This window comes from Macadamia integrifolia, chromosome 2, assembly GCF_013358625.1.
Source record: "Macadamia integrifolia cultivar HAES 741 chromosome 2, SCU_Mint_v3, whole genome shotgun sequence".
In the NCBI taxonomy this organism is placed as follows: domain Eukaryota; kingdom Viridiplantae; phylum Streptophyta; class Magnoliopsida; order Proteales; family Proteaceae; genus Macadamia; species Macadamia integrifolia.
The window spans coordinates 29,147,538-29,161,801 of record NC_056558.1 but is presented as its reverse complement, the minus strand read 5'-3'; the positions used below and the strand labels follow the sequence as shown (position 1 = coordinate 29,161,801).

Below are 14,264 nucleotides of genomic sequence, written 5' to 3'. Positions count from 1 at the left end.
TGACATCCACTTTGGTCTATCTACCTTAATTCCCTCCTTGGATACTATACGGCCTAAAACAATCCCAGATTTAACCATAAAATGGTATTTCTCCCAATTCAAAACCAAATTCTTAGATATGCACCTTTTAAAACTAGGGAAAGATAGTGAAGACACTAAGAATAGGAATTCCCATGAATCGAAAAGTCATCTATAAATACTTCTAAGAATTTTTCAATCACATAAAAAAAATACTCATCATGCATCATTGGAACGTAGCAGGGGCATTGCAAAGCCCAAAGGGCATATGCCTATAAGCAAATGTTTTATATGGGCATGTAAAAGTGGTCTTATGTTGATCTTCTAAAGCAATTGGGATTTAGTCATAGCCGGAATATCCATTAAGAAAACAATAATAATCATGTCCAGCTAACCTCTCTTACATCTGGTCAATGATTGGCAATGGGAAGTAGTCCTTCTAGGTTACCGCATTAAGTTTCCTGTAGTCTATGCACACTCTCCACCCTGATTGGACATGGGATGGAATCAGTTCGTTATTGGCATTGGGAACTATAGTAACACTAGACTTCTTGGGCACTATATGAACTAGGCTTATCCATTGGCTATCAAAAATAGATAAATTATTCTATGATCCAAGCACTTTAGGATCTCTTTCTTATTGGCTTCCATTATCACTGATTAGCTCTTCTTTGGGGTTCCATGGATGGTTTGGAATCGTCCATAAGATGTATATGATGTTGCACAATAGAAGGGCTAATACCCTTTATGTCAGCCATGGTCCAACCTAGGGCTTCCTTATTGTCTTTTAACACTTTAAGCAATTCCTCTTCATGGCTAGAAGTCAAATATGAAGAAATTATAAACCCAAGGGGTTGCTGATAAGATGATAGGAGAGGGGGCCTAGGAAGACTAGCCTGAGGTCCTACATTTGGCCTAGACAAAGTATTTGGAGCAAAAGGCTATAAAGCAAAGGGAGGTCTTTGAGGTCCAGGTTACTTGATTATGGAAATTAGAAGGCCCTTCTTGGTTAGCCTGATTCCAGGAGAAATTTGGGTGATTTCTCCATCCTAGATTGTAGGTGTTACTATATGGATTGATATGATATAAGGCATTAACACTTTCATTAGAAATGCCCCCAGAAGTGTTGGGGCATTCTTCTATGACATGTCTAGCGCGTTGGCACCAAGCACACATCTTAACCAAATTGAAAAATGATGGCTCTTGAGGAACAATGGCCTTAATCCTCTTGATTAGGCTATCCAAATGGGCTTCCTTGGCTACTTTCCTATCCACAAAATATCCTTTTCCTCCTATGATTCTTTCACTTTCTTAGATTAGCTCTCACTCACGTGTTTTATCAACTAGGTCTTGTAAGAATTCCCATGCCTCCCCTTCATCTGTAAAGGATGTGAATCCCCCAGGGCACATAGACTCTATCATTTGTTTAGTTTGGTAATCAATACCCTCATAAATAATCTGACATAAATGCCATAAGTCTAGGCCATTGTGAGGGCATTCCTGGAGTAGATCCTTGAATCTCTCTATAAGTTTAGAAAAGAACTCACTAGGCTTCTGCCTAAACTGGAGGATATCACTTCTAAGCTTATTGGTCTTGTGAGTTGGGAAAACTTTTTGAGGAAGACAACTATGAATTTCTCCCATGTGGTTATGGAATTTGTGGGTAACTCATACAACCACTTCTTAGCTTAGTCTTTTAATACAAAAGTGATGAACCTAAGCTTAACAGTATCATCAGAAAGCTATTGGACTTTAATTATAACACATACCTCTTCAAATTCCCTAAGGAATAGGTATGCATCCTCAGAGAGCAGACCATGAAAATGGGGCAACATAGTGATGTACTGAGATTTGAGCTCATAATTATTGCCCTGGGCTTATGACAGAATTATGCAGGAAGGTTGGACTGTTCTAACTAGATAGAACCTATCTTTCAGAGATTTAGGTGGAGGGTTTTGCTGTTGGTCTCCCATATTGAAAGGTACTAAAGAGAGTAAATTTATAGGGTCACTACTTGTTGGATCTCTTCTTTCTAACATATTCGCACTATTACGTACCCACGTAGCACTCATACAATAGAACATTATCCACAACTAGAATAAGACAAACAACAAACATAAAAGAATGAAAAAAAAATTGAAAACTTTTTCTGATTTTTTTTTTTGTGAGCTTACCGATAGGGATCCGGGATTACTCAGGTCAATTCCTAAGGTACTACTATAGGGCGAAACTTGTCTTTATCATTCTGTGAGGCTTGACGACCTCCACCGATACAACTATTATTGCAAGTTATTCTTCTCAGGAATACAATAAAAGAAAATAAAAAACAAAACAAAGGAAACAAAGTACTCCAATTTACTAAGAGAAAGAGAAAAATAACATGGAACTGTCTCCCCTGCAACGGCACCAAAAACTTGTTTGAGATTTAAAAAGTAACTATAAGCATACGGGTCAGTGTAGCTAATGGGTTGAACACAAGGAGAGCAGCCATTTTATTTTTGGCTTCTTAAATTAATGCGAAAGTGAACTAATTAATTATAGTGATCTACTTCTAACTACTGCCCTAAACCAACGCATCTAAAAATTTAAATAATCAAACCGTGCAGATAAAAAGTAACTAAAATTAAAAACTAAAAATAAAGAGGATGCTTCACTGGCTATGAGGGTAGAGCCAACGTATACACTAGCCGTGAACCTTGGGGGAAATGGAAAACAATAAAGTAAAGACTGAAAGTAAAATCCTAAGATAAGAAGGAAAGGGTAGTCAGAAGAGGAAATGAGAGGGGGGAGGGAAGACTTATGAGAAGCCTACCTACCTGAACTTCAATACTTGAACTTGAAAACTTGAAAAATTGGTTGAGATTTGAAATACTACCAGTACTAAACACCAAATCTGAAATTACTAGTACTAAAGAAGACAAATCTGAACTTGAAAAACTGAACTTGAAAGAGATGCTCCATAGCTTTTTCTTGTCACTTAGAACTAAACCTAGAACTAGAAAGTAAACTTACAACTGGATAAAATAAAACCATGAACATAAAAGAAACTTGAATTAATTAAGTAGAACTCCATTACATAATTGTATAAGCCAAAAGCAAATGCAAAGAACTAGAGAAGAACTAAACCTAGAGGACAAGAGAGACTAAAGAAAATCCTATGAGAGAGTGGTGCGCTCCTTGCTTGAATCGATTAGGACATCTTCTAATTGAGTAGGAAGTTCCATCCATGCCCCTTGCCTTAAGTGATGAGTAGGAGAGAGAAAATATTCCAAAAAAAATCTCCAAAAAATAGCAACCAAGAGGTTCAAACTTGAGACCTTCTGGTGAGCAAGGGATTTTTGCACACCACAACTCACCAACTACTCTAGGTAGTTGTTGTTATCAAAAAAAGAATCTTTAATCACTTAAGGGTGGTCCATTAATCCTTTTTAGAATTTAGAATATTCCTTGTACACCTGGGACAACTGCAAATGGGCTGGTTCTACATCTCAGTACAGTTCTGATCCATTATTCTTTTTATGGCCTGAAAAGAATAGTCACTTGTAAGGGTGATCAAACGGATGTGTACTTTTAATGCAACACGTCCATCTTGCTCAAAATTTTATCCTCTATGCAACCATTAAAAGAAATAGAACCTCTTTACGTGTAAAATTAGAGATATGGCACCTGATAGTCCTTAAGGCCTTTAAAATACCAAACCCGCAAAAAGAGAGTAAAACCCAAGGTAGCTCCATTCTAAATATGTAAAAATACATGCTTTATTACCTAAGATTTCACACATAAATGTGCTCATTAAGGCTTTTGGTCTGCTAACAAGCTAGGCATTTCTAAACAAAATTATGGACATCCCGTTTCATTCCTGCCCAATAGAAGTTTGTGGCTAACCAAAGATAGGTCCGTTGAATGCCAGCATGCCCTCTTATCAGGGTGGAGTGAAACTCCTTAAGGAGAGCAGGTTTGAGAGCTGAGTGTGCTCCTAAAAATAATTTTCCCTTGGAGTAAATGAAGCCATCATGAACAAACCATTTGTCATGAAGGTATGGATGAGTCAAGGTTTCAACTTGTTACCACTTGAGTTCAAGATTGCTTGCAATCTGTTGCTGTAATTGTGGAAGAATAGGGAAAACGAGACAAAGCATTAGCAGTGGCAATCTCTTTTCCCAGTTTGTATAAAATTTCAAACTGGTAACCGAGAAGCTTAGATAAATAATGTTGATTTGGAGTCTGAATATTTTGATGCTTGAGTTCCCGTAAGCTTTTCTTATCAGTATATATAAGGAACTTACTTCCCAACAGATACTTCCGCCATTTTCCCACAATAGAGGTGATTGCATAGAGGTCTCTAATATAAGTAGATTCCTCTGCATCCATGGACACAATTTCTTACTATAGAAAGCAAGGGGATGCCCCATCTGCAACAAGGCAGCACCAATGCCTACTCCTGAGGCATCTGTCTCCAAAACAAATGGTTGAGTGAAATCAAGTAACACCAAAATAGGGCTTCAATCATAGCCTTCTTGAGAAACTTAAAAGCTTGTGTTGCCTGTGTGTTCCAAAGGAAACCTTATTTTTTGAGTAGATCAGTAAGAGGGTGTGCAATGGAGGCAAAGCCCTTGATAAAATGATGGTAGTAGCCACTAAGACCCAAAAATCCTCGTAATTGCTTTTGGTTCACTGGTATTGGACAACTCAACATCGCCTATACCTTAGCCTTATCAAGTTCCACACCAAATGCTGTGATTACATGACCCAAGTAATCGACAGAGTGACGAGCAAAAGAACACTTACTCATCTTGGCAAACAAGTGATGCTCTTCCAAACACTATAGTACAAGCTGTAGATGATCTAAATGCTCCAATAAACTCTTGTTGTACACTAGAATGTCATAAAAAAATATGATCACAAACTTCCTCAAAATTTGATGAAAAATCTGATTCATGGTGGATTGAAACGTAGCTGGAACATTTGTTAGACCAAACGGCATCACCACAAATTCATAATGCACATGTTGAGTCCAAAAGGCTATTTTTGGAATATCGTCCTTATACATTTGGACTTGATGATAACCTGAATGTAAATCTAATTTAGAAAACACAGTTACTCCATGTAACTCAACAAGTAGTTCATCAACAGTTGGAATTGGAAATCTGTCCTTAATGGTGACAACATTAAGGCCTCTATAGTCGACACAAAAGCGCCAACTTCCATCCTTTTTCTTAACTAAGAGCACCGGAGAACTGTAGGGACTAGTATTTTGCTGTATAACACCTGTGTGAAGCATCTCCTGTACTAATCTTTCTACCTCATTTTTTTTTAAAATAAGGGCATCGATAAGGTTTGATATTGACTGGTTTAGCATCAGGTTCTAACACGATCTTATGGTCTGTGTTTCGATGAGGAGGAAGAGTAGTAGGTTCAGAAAATACCTTCTAAAACTATTGTAAATTGCATGGACTGATGGAGGTAATTCATATTGGGTCTAACCATGTGTGCAGTTGCTTTCTTGCAAGGTTGAGCATCCCATTACGCTGAAACATGAAACAATGCCATCAACATTGACCAGCCTCATTAGCTGCTTGATTGATAAAGATTCGACTTGATTGCCCACATCTCCATGTAGCTGTACCCTTTGTCCTTGCCATTGAAATCCTATAGTTAGAGTAGAATAATCCATAGTAATTGGCCCTAATAATCGTAGCCATTAGACACCCAAAATCACCTCTGCTCCTTGTAATGCAATGACAAAAAAATCTGTGGCAACAGAATGTTGTTGTAATAACATTCTAACATTGGAGCATATTCTCAGACAAGAAAAATGCTCCCTATTACCAATCTGAACCTGAAAATGCTTGGAAGGAGTGATCAGAAGGCCAAGAAATTTTGAAACTCGATCTTGAATGAAGTTGTGTGTACTGCCTCCGTCTATGAGCACCTGAACCCTTTAATTTCTTATGATTCATTGCATCCTCATAGTCTTTGGAGTTAACTAGCCCATCAGAGCATGCAAGATTATTTTCGGATTCGAGAAATCAAAATCACCATAGTCAGAACTCAATTCAATGGCCTTTTCCATTTGGTAGTCTTCACTTCCCTCACCTTCCAAAAGTAGTAATGCCATCTGATTTTTGCACTTATGCCCAAGATGAAACTTCTCATTATAGTTAAAACACAACCCTTTCTCTTGTTTCTACTAAATTTCCAAAGGGGTTAGTCAACTGATGAAAATTTTATTTGCAGCAGTTTCAATAGATGGTTGAAGTGAAGGCTTTGGACCAAGAACAGAATTTTGAATTCTAAGTCGGGGCTCCCAAGATTTCCATGGAATTCTTATTTTAGCCAGCCTTTCTTCTTGCAGACGATCTAAACCGATGGCATGATGTAAGCTAACAGACTGATACGCTAAAACTTCTCTTCGAAGCTCTGGTTTAAGATCAGAAATGAAAGAACTTCTCAAAAATTGTTTAAACAAACCATAGACCTTGCTGGACAAAGATTCAAATTGTGTTTGGTATTCTATCACTGTTCTTGTTTGTACTAACTTTGAGAGTGCCCCTTGTGGGTCATCACAGGCGGATGGCCTAAAGCAAAACTTGAGGGCAGACTGAAATTTGGTCTAAGAACGAAGCTGTCTATTGTGATATATCCACTGAAACCAGCTAGATTCAGGGCTATCCATGTGCAAGGAAACCAATGTAAGCTTGTGATCCTCAGGGGTTTTGTGAAAAGAAAAAATATTGCTCTACCTTGAAGAGCCAATAAGTGGGATCTCCCCCACGAAACCTAGGAAAATCCACTTTGATAGTTTTGAATGGAGAGGGCGATGGTGAATCTTGCCCCATTCATCCCTAAGAAGAAATATATTGTTCAATAGATTGGGCTATGGAAATCTTACTTGCTTTGAAGTTAGCGGAGAGTTTCTCTAACTTATGCTATATAGGTGTAAAGATATCCATGAACTCCTCACACACTTGCTGTTGCAGAGGTGTTAGTTCTGCTGAAATCTTCTCTACCGTGAATTCAGATTGCCAAGATCGAGTGTCGTTAGCCATCTTTAGTTCTTAAGATTGTGAAAGTGTTACTGTCGAAAATTCGTATGAGCCGACCCTGCACAAGTACAGAAGGCAGAGGGCCTGGAGGTATCTCCGAGGTTAGTCCTTCGATGCCCAAGTTAGTGATCGGTAGAACAGTGTTTTTACAAGAGTAATGGTGGGTGTCGGTATACCTCCCTCCGGTTTCTTTTGGGTTCCCTCTTATAGGGTTTCTCGGCCTAGGGTTTTGGGAACCCCCCTCGGGCATCTTCTCTTCACATGGTTTGAAGCCTTACGGCCTCCATCGGATGGGTGACACGTGTTCCTCCCTCAGATGCCATGTGTCTTTGCCTTATTGGGTGATATATTCTACCGTATCAGCAGCCCCCTTACTTCCACTAGGATGCTTTTTCAATGGAAATAACTACTTAATTTCGCTTTCGTGTGCCCCTTCAGCCTTCGGTTTTGGCATTCATCTTGAAAACATGATCTTCGGTTAGTTATGTTTGGTCTTGGCCTGAGCCACCAACCGAGGTTGTAACCTTCGATCAGGTTCACTTGGCCTTGGCCTGAGTTCCCTACCAAGGTAGTGTCCTTCGGTCAGGTTCACTCAGCCTTCGCCTGAGCCCCCTTCCGAGGTTGAGACCTTTGGCTAGGTCCACTCGGCTATAGCCTGAGCTCCCTTCTGAGGTAGTGACCTTCGGTCAGGTTCACTCGGCCCTTGCCTGAGTCCCCTTCTGAGGTTGAGACCTTTGGCTAGGTCCACTCGGCCTTAGCCTGAGCCCCCTACCGAGGTTGAGACCTTCGGCTAGGTCCACTCAGCCTTAACTTGAGCCCCCTACCGAGGTTGAGACCTTTGGTTAGGTCCACTCGGCCTTAGCCTGAGCCCCCTACCGAGGTTGAGACCTTCGGCTAGGTCCACTCGGCCTTAGCCTGAGCCCCCTATCGAGGTTGAGGCCTTCGGCTAGGTCCACTCGGCCTTAGCTTGAGCCCCCTACTGAGATTGAGACCTTCGATCATGTTTGCTCGAATTCGGGTGCAGTACTACGCTCGTGCGCTTTTGATCGAGTGTACTTCAGGAATCTGGCGTAGATGACGTGTACTGCATTTAATGAGGCTGGGGAGTCGTATCGACGCACTGTTGCTTACAAATAGTGTCACTTTCTCTCATTTTGTCATTTTCTACTCATTTCTTTGACCCTTCATCCTTCGTCCTTAACTTTCCTCTGATCTTCGGTTCGGCCAGAGTCATCAAGAAGTAAGTTATGTCTAGCTCTTTAGGTAGTGGCCCCTTATCATCCGACGACGCAATTTCTAGGCATCGGAGTCCCGATCAGGTATGAGGGATGTCTTCAGACTCATCCTCCACATCCACATCTTTGGATGCCTCCTCGTCCTCTACCGCCAGTGACAGGAGTGGTGGAGGTATTAGGGAGGGGCTTCTCGACTCCAGGGCCTAGGTAAACGAGTCCTTGGAGGTCGAAGCCAAGAATATTGTGTCGACCATAATCGAGGAGGAGCTAATGGAGCTCCGTGCATCATGTAGTATCCCAAACGAGTTCATCCTTCGGATACTGAGGCCCGAAGATAGAGCAAGCTATCGAAATCCCGAAGAGCTTTGCTTCTATCGGGATGCCTTTAAGGCCGGACTTCGGCTTCCTCTTCACCCCTTCTTCAGCCAGGTGTTTCAGCACTATGGCATCTCTCCAGCCAATCTGACCCCGAACGGGTGGCGGCAAGTCCTTAGTTTTATCGTCTTCTTCTCTCAGATGGGGAGACCACTCTCCCTTCCTCTCTTCCTCAACTGTATGTCTCTCGATTCCAGCAAGGGGGACTCGGGTTGGTACTACTTCTGCCCTAGGAAAGTCTCCCAATTTCTGAATTGATACCCGACCTCGATACACGGTTGGAAGTTGAAGTTCTTTTTTGTGAGGGTGCCCGAAGGGTTCCCTTTCGGTAATACTTGGGACATGCCAGACCTGAAGGACGTGAACTCTACACCTACCCTCTTCGGGACAGATGTAGAGTCACTGTCGATGGCTAAGGATAAGACACTTCGTCGGCCTATTGAGTCCAAAGCCTCCAGTCGGATGCCTTTCTGTTCCTGTTCGGTCTTAGCCTGGGTGAGTCCTAGGTTTGCCACTGTTTTTGCTTTAGATTTAGCATTCTGGTACTGATCTTGACCATCTTTGTTGCAGTGTAAATTTTGAGAGCATAAGCCAGAGCAGCTGCTGCCGAGAGACAGGCCCAGCTGAAGGAAGCCAGGGCCCAAGATGCCCAGCAGAGGCATCTGAAGAAAGGCAAGAAAAGAGAGGCTTCGACATCTGATGCCCTCCCAAAGAAGAACCCCAGATCTGAAGGCCCCACAGTCGAGGCCGTTCAAGCACTCGAGGCCCCAAGCCGGGGCACATCCCCTCCGAGGGCCTCCACCCCTAGTGTCGACTTTCAAACCCTGAGAGGTAGTCATTCTTGAGCCAAAGTCGGTTCGTCCCTCGGTGGTCCATCAAGGAGGGTGAGACACTTTTCATTTGGCGGGTTGCTCGAGAGCTCGTCCAGAAGGGGAGCCTGTCAGGAGAAGCGGCCCAGGCCCAAAGCTAAGGGACCAAGGCCATGATTACAAGCACTTGCGTATTTATGGCAGTGGTAATCTTTGGCATTCGGCCTTTAGTAATTTTTTTTTATTCATTTTTTCCAACTGTTGATCTCTTTTAGGCTCAGAACCAAGTCGGCCAGCTGACTATCCAAGTTGAAGCCCTAGCCAGGGACCTCGAGGCGTTCGAGCGTGAAAAGTCATCCCTTGACAAGGAGCGTATAGTCCTCCTTGAGAAGGTGGAATATCTGGAGGCCGACCTGCTCCGTGCACAGCAGGAGGGTGATCAGAAGCTCAGAGAATTGGAGGCACAGATGGCCGTAAAGCTGAGGGAGGTCGAAGCCCGAGCCGTCGAGAGCTATAAGTCCTCTAAGGACTTTCAGGAGGTGGTAAAGCATGCCATCGCCCCCGGGTTCATCATGGGCGCCACTGATGTTCGAGACTTGGTCCTCGAACATCATCCCAAGGTATCCTTTGAGGAGGACGTCGATGCAGCTCCTACAGCCACCGAGGTCTCAGATGGCGAGGATAGCGGTAGTGAGGGAGAGGGGGTCCAGGTTTCTCCTGAGGTCCCTCTTACTCCTGGGAGAGGAGACTCCGATGTGGAAGCTGCTGAACATGCCGGGGATGAGGCCATCCCTCCCACAGATGCTCCATGAGGCCCCCCCCTTTTTTTTTCTTTTTTGTAATTTTGGCCTTCGGGCATCCTAATGTAATGTTGGCCTTCGGATGTCTTAATGTAATGTTGGCCTTCGGGAGTCTTTATGAATGAAATGCTTTTTGTTCAGATACTTGTCTTCTCGATGTCTTTTGCCTCTTTTTTTTTTTCTTTGCAATCCCGAAGATCGATTCCGAATCCGAAGGGATGTCCCAGATCTTCAGCCTACAAGTGGGGTATGAAGGCCGAAGCTCTCATTCAAGTGGTTTAGTGGGAGCCAACCTTTATTATAGGGTTTGGTCCTATTGAGTCATTGGTCCGATGGTGTGGGAATAAAGGCCAAGGATCCCACGAACCTCGGGGTGTCTTCATTCAGCCCTTGCCTCAGGTGCTTCCTTCATAACCCCTATCTATTTTTGGCTCTTAACTAAGGTTCTATCTAAGGTTCCTGGCCAGGTCTGCTCTGCCTTGGCCTCAGCTCCCAACTAAGGTTATTCTTTTGACCATGTTTTCTCGGCTTCAGCCCGAGCGCCTGACCGAAGTGAGTGCCTTGTATTAGCAACTATCGGGAAGCGATTGCCGTAAGCCAGCTCATATATTTATGAAATGAAAATCCTTCAGAGTGTTTTGGATGGAGAGTTACAACTCGAAAGTGCTTAGGAAAAAAAATTACGGAATGTAAATGTAAATGTGCATACTACTTCACTACTGGTAGAATTTCCTCAAGTTCTTCGAGTTCCTTGATTAGGGTACCTTTTCTCCCCCCGTAGTCTCTAGGTAATAGGACCCTGGTTGTATTATCCTCAAGACTCTGTAAGGACCTTCCCAATTTGGAGCTAGCTTTCCTTGATGCCTCGGGTCTGATATCTCTGACCTTCTGAGAACGAGGTCACCCATTTTGAACTTGTTCCTTTGAACTTTGGAGTTGTAATACCTCGTAACCTTTTGCTTGTAGGTGGTGATCCTTTCTTGCGAGGCATCTCTAACCTCAGTCAAGAGGTCTAAATTAGCTCGGAGTCCTTTATCATTTTCTTCATCATTATGACACTGAATCCGATGGGTCGCAGCTTGTACCTCCACTGGGAGTACAGCTTCGGTACCGTAGGTTAAAATGAAGGGTGTTTCTCCAGTGGCTGATCTCTCAGTCGTGCGGTAAGCCCAGAGGATATTGTATAATTCTTCCGCCCATAACCCTTTGGTGTCATCCAATCTCTTCTTTATCCCTTGGAGCAGGGTATGATTGGTTACCTCTGTCAGTCCGTTGGTCGATGGGTAACCGATAGATATTTTCTTGTGGTCAATGCCAAGGGCATCACAAAACAAGCCAAAAGTCGGGTTGACAAACTGAGTTTTGTTGTCCGTTACCACCAACCGGGGGATTCTGAATCGATAGACTACCGCCATCTCGAAGAAGTCCCTGACATTCTTTTTGGATACCGTAGCTAGGGCTTCGGCTTCTGCCCACTTCATGAAGTAGTCTACTGCCATCACAACAAAATTTCTTTGCCTCATGGCCAGGGGGAATGGGCCCAGGATATCCATTCCCCACATGGCAAATGGTATCGGGCTTGACAGGGAAGAAAGCTCGATAGGGTGCTACCAAGGGACAGGGGTGAACATCTGACACTTAATGCACTTCCTAACAAACAACCCCGCATCCTTCCCTATGGTTGGCCAGAATAGGCCCTGCCTCAGCACTTTATGGGCCAAGGCCCGGGCTCTGAAGTGTTGGCCGCATATCCTTTCATGTACTTCTCGGAGTCCGTACTCACCATCGGTAGGGTTCAGGCACTCGAGGTACGGTGTGGTGAACCCTATTTTGTACAGTGTCTCATCCTTCAATAGGAAGCGTGCTGATCGCATTCATACCTTCCTTGCCTCGTCGCTGTTCTTGGGGAGTATTCCTTCTTTTAGGTATTCGATTATGGCATCCATCCGGCTAGGGTCGTCCTCGCCAACAAGTAATACCTCCTAGGGTCCTTCGGTGCTTAGTTAGGGTAATACTTCAAAATACACCAATCGTCCAAGGTTCGTGAAATCAGAGGTGGCCAATTGTGACAGCGCATCTACGCTGGCATTCTCTGCCCGCGGCACCTGCCTTACCTCGAACTCTTTGAAGGTTGTTACTTTCTTTTGCACCGTCTTCAAGTACTAAGCCATCCTTTGTTCCTTGGCTTCATAGTCCCCATTCACCTGTCACACCATAAGCTATGAGTCACTTTGCACTACTAACTCCTGTACCATCAAGGCCCGTGCCAAATTTATTCCGGCTATTAGTGCTTCGTACTCAGCTTCGTTGTTGGATGCATCAAAGTCGAACCATAATGCATACTCGATTTTGAATCCCTTGGGGCTAACAAGTATGATCCCAACGCCGTTTCCCACGCTGTTGGATGCACCATCCACATACAATGTCTAAGTCCTTTCTGCCCGACCCTCGACAGACTCCTAGGGTTCACCTGGGAGCGTTGTCTCGGCTATGAAGTCTGCTAGGGCCTGTGCTTTTATTACAGTTCTCGATTTGTACTGGATGTCAAATTCTCCCAATTCTATGGCCCATTTTACTAGGCGACCGAAGATATCTGGCCTCTGTAGTATCTTCTTCAGAGGTTGGTCTGTGAGCACGCACATCGTGTGCGACTAGAAATAGGGCCTGGGCTTTCTTGCCGCTATCACCAGGGCATATCTTACTTTCTCCATCTTTCTATATCTTGTTTCTACGTCCAAAAGGGTTTGAATAACATAACATATTGGCCGTTGTTGTCTTCTTTCTTCCTTTATTAGTACCGCGCTTACTGCCACAGTCGATACAGCTAGGTATAACTGCAAGGTATCCCCTGTATTTGGCTTCGTCAGTAGTGGGGGCGTCGCTAGGTATTCTTTCAATAGTTCGAAGGACTTTTCGCAGTCCTCTATCCACTCAAACTTTTTCGACCCCTTTAAGGTTTTGAAGAAAGGAAGGCACTTATCAGCTGACCAAAATATAAATTGTCCCAAGGCGGTGACTCTACCTGTGAGCTCCTGGACTTGCTTCACATTCTATGGTGACCACATATCTCGGATGGCTTGTATTGTCATTGAGTTGGCCTCAATTGCCCTCTCCGAAACAATGAAGGAACTTTCCTAATGCTACTCCGAACACACACTTTGTTGGATTCAGCTTCATGCCGTATTGCCTTAATACTTGGAATGCCTTTTCTAGGTCTCGGATATGGTGTTCCGCCTTCAGGCATTTCACTAGCATGTCATTCACATACACCTCCATAGTCTTGCCGATCATCCCCTTGAAGATCTTGTTTACTAACCTTTGATAAGTCACCCCCGCATTTTTAGTCCGAAGGGCATTACTTCGTAGCAGTAAAGTCCTCCCTCGTTCACAAAGGATGTCTTCAGGACATCTTCCTCACACATCTTGATCTGATTGTATCCCTAGTACGCGTCCATGAAGCTCAGCGCCTCATGTCCCAAAGTGGCATCGATGAGGAGGTCTATCTTTAGTAAGGGGTAGCTGTCTTTTGGGTAGGCCTTGTTTAAATCCGTGAAGTCGATGCAGATCCTCCAATTCCCGTTTGCCTTTGGGACCATAACCACGTTGGATATCCATTCGGGGTATTGGATTTCACGGATGAACTTTGCTTCTAGTAACTTCTCTATCTCCTCATCTATCTTCTGCTGCCTCTCGGGAGTTAAGGTCCTCTTCTTCTGCTGTACCAGCTTTTTAGTCGGGTCGATGCTCAGATGATGCTCTATTACTTCTCGGTATATCCCAGGCATGTCTAAGGTTGACCAGGAGAAGACGTCAGAATTGCCTCAAAGGAATGAGATGAGTTTTTCCTATTGCTATCTTAGCATTGTAGCCCCGACTTGGAATTGGTGAGTACTATCCCCTTTTTCAGCTTCGACTTGTATCAACTCCTGAGTCGGTTCTCCCCTCTGATAATTTGTATCATCACATAGATCTTCTATCAAG

At 43.6% G+C, this 14,264-nt stretch overlaps 1 non-coding gene across 1 annotated transcript; it reads left to right on the top strand.

Moving 5' to 3' along the window:
• The first annotated feature begins 1,498 nt into the window (after positions 1 to 1,498).
• Positions 1,499 to 1,605, top strand: LOC122072468. Its single transcript, XR_006138482.1, has one exon. It is a non-coding gene; the product is annotated as a small nucleolar RNA R71 (small nucleolar RNA).
• Positions 1,606 to 14,264: the final 12,659 nt, after the last annotated feature.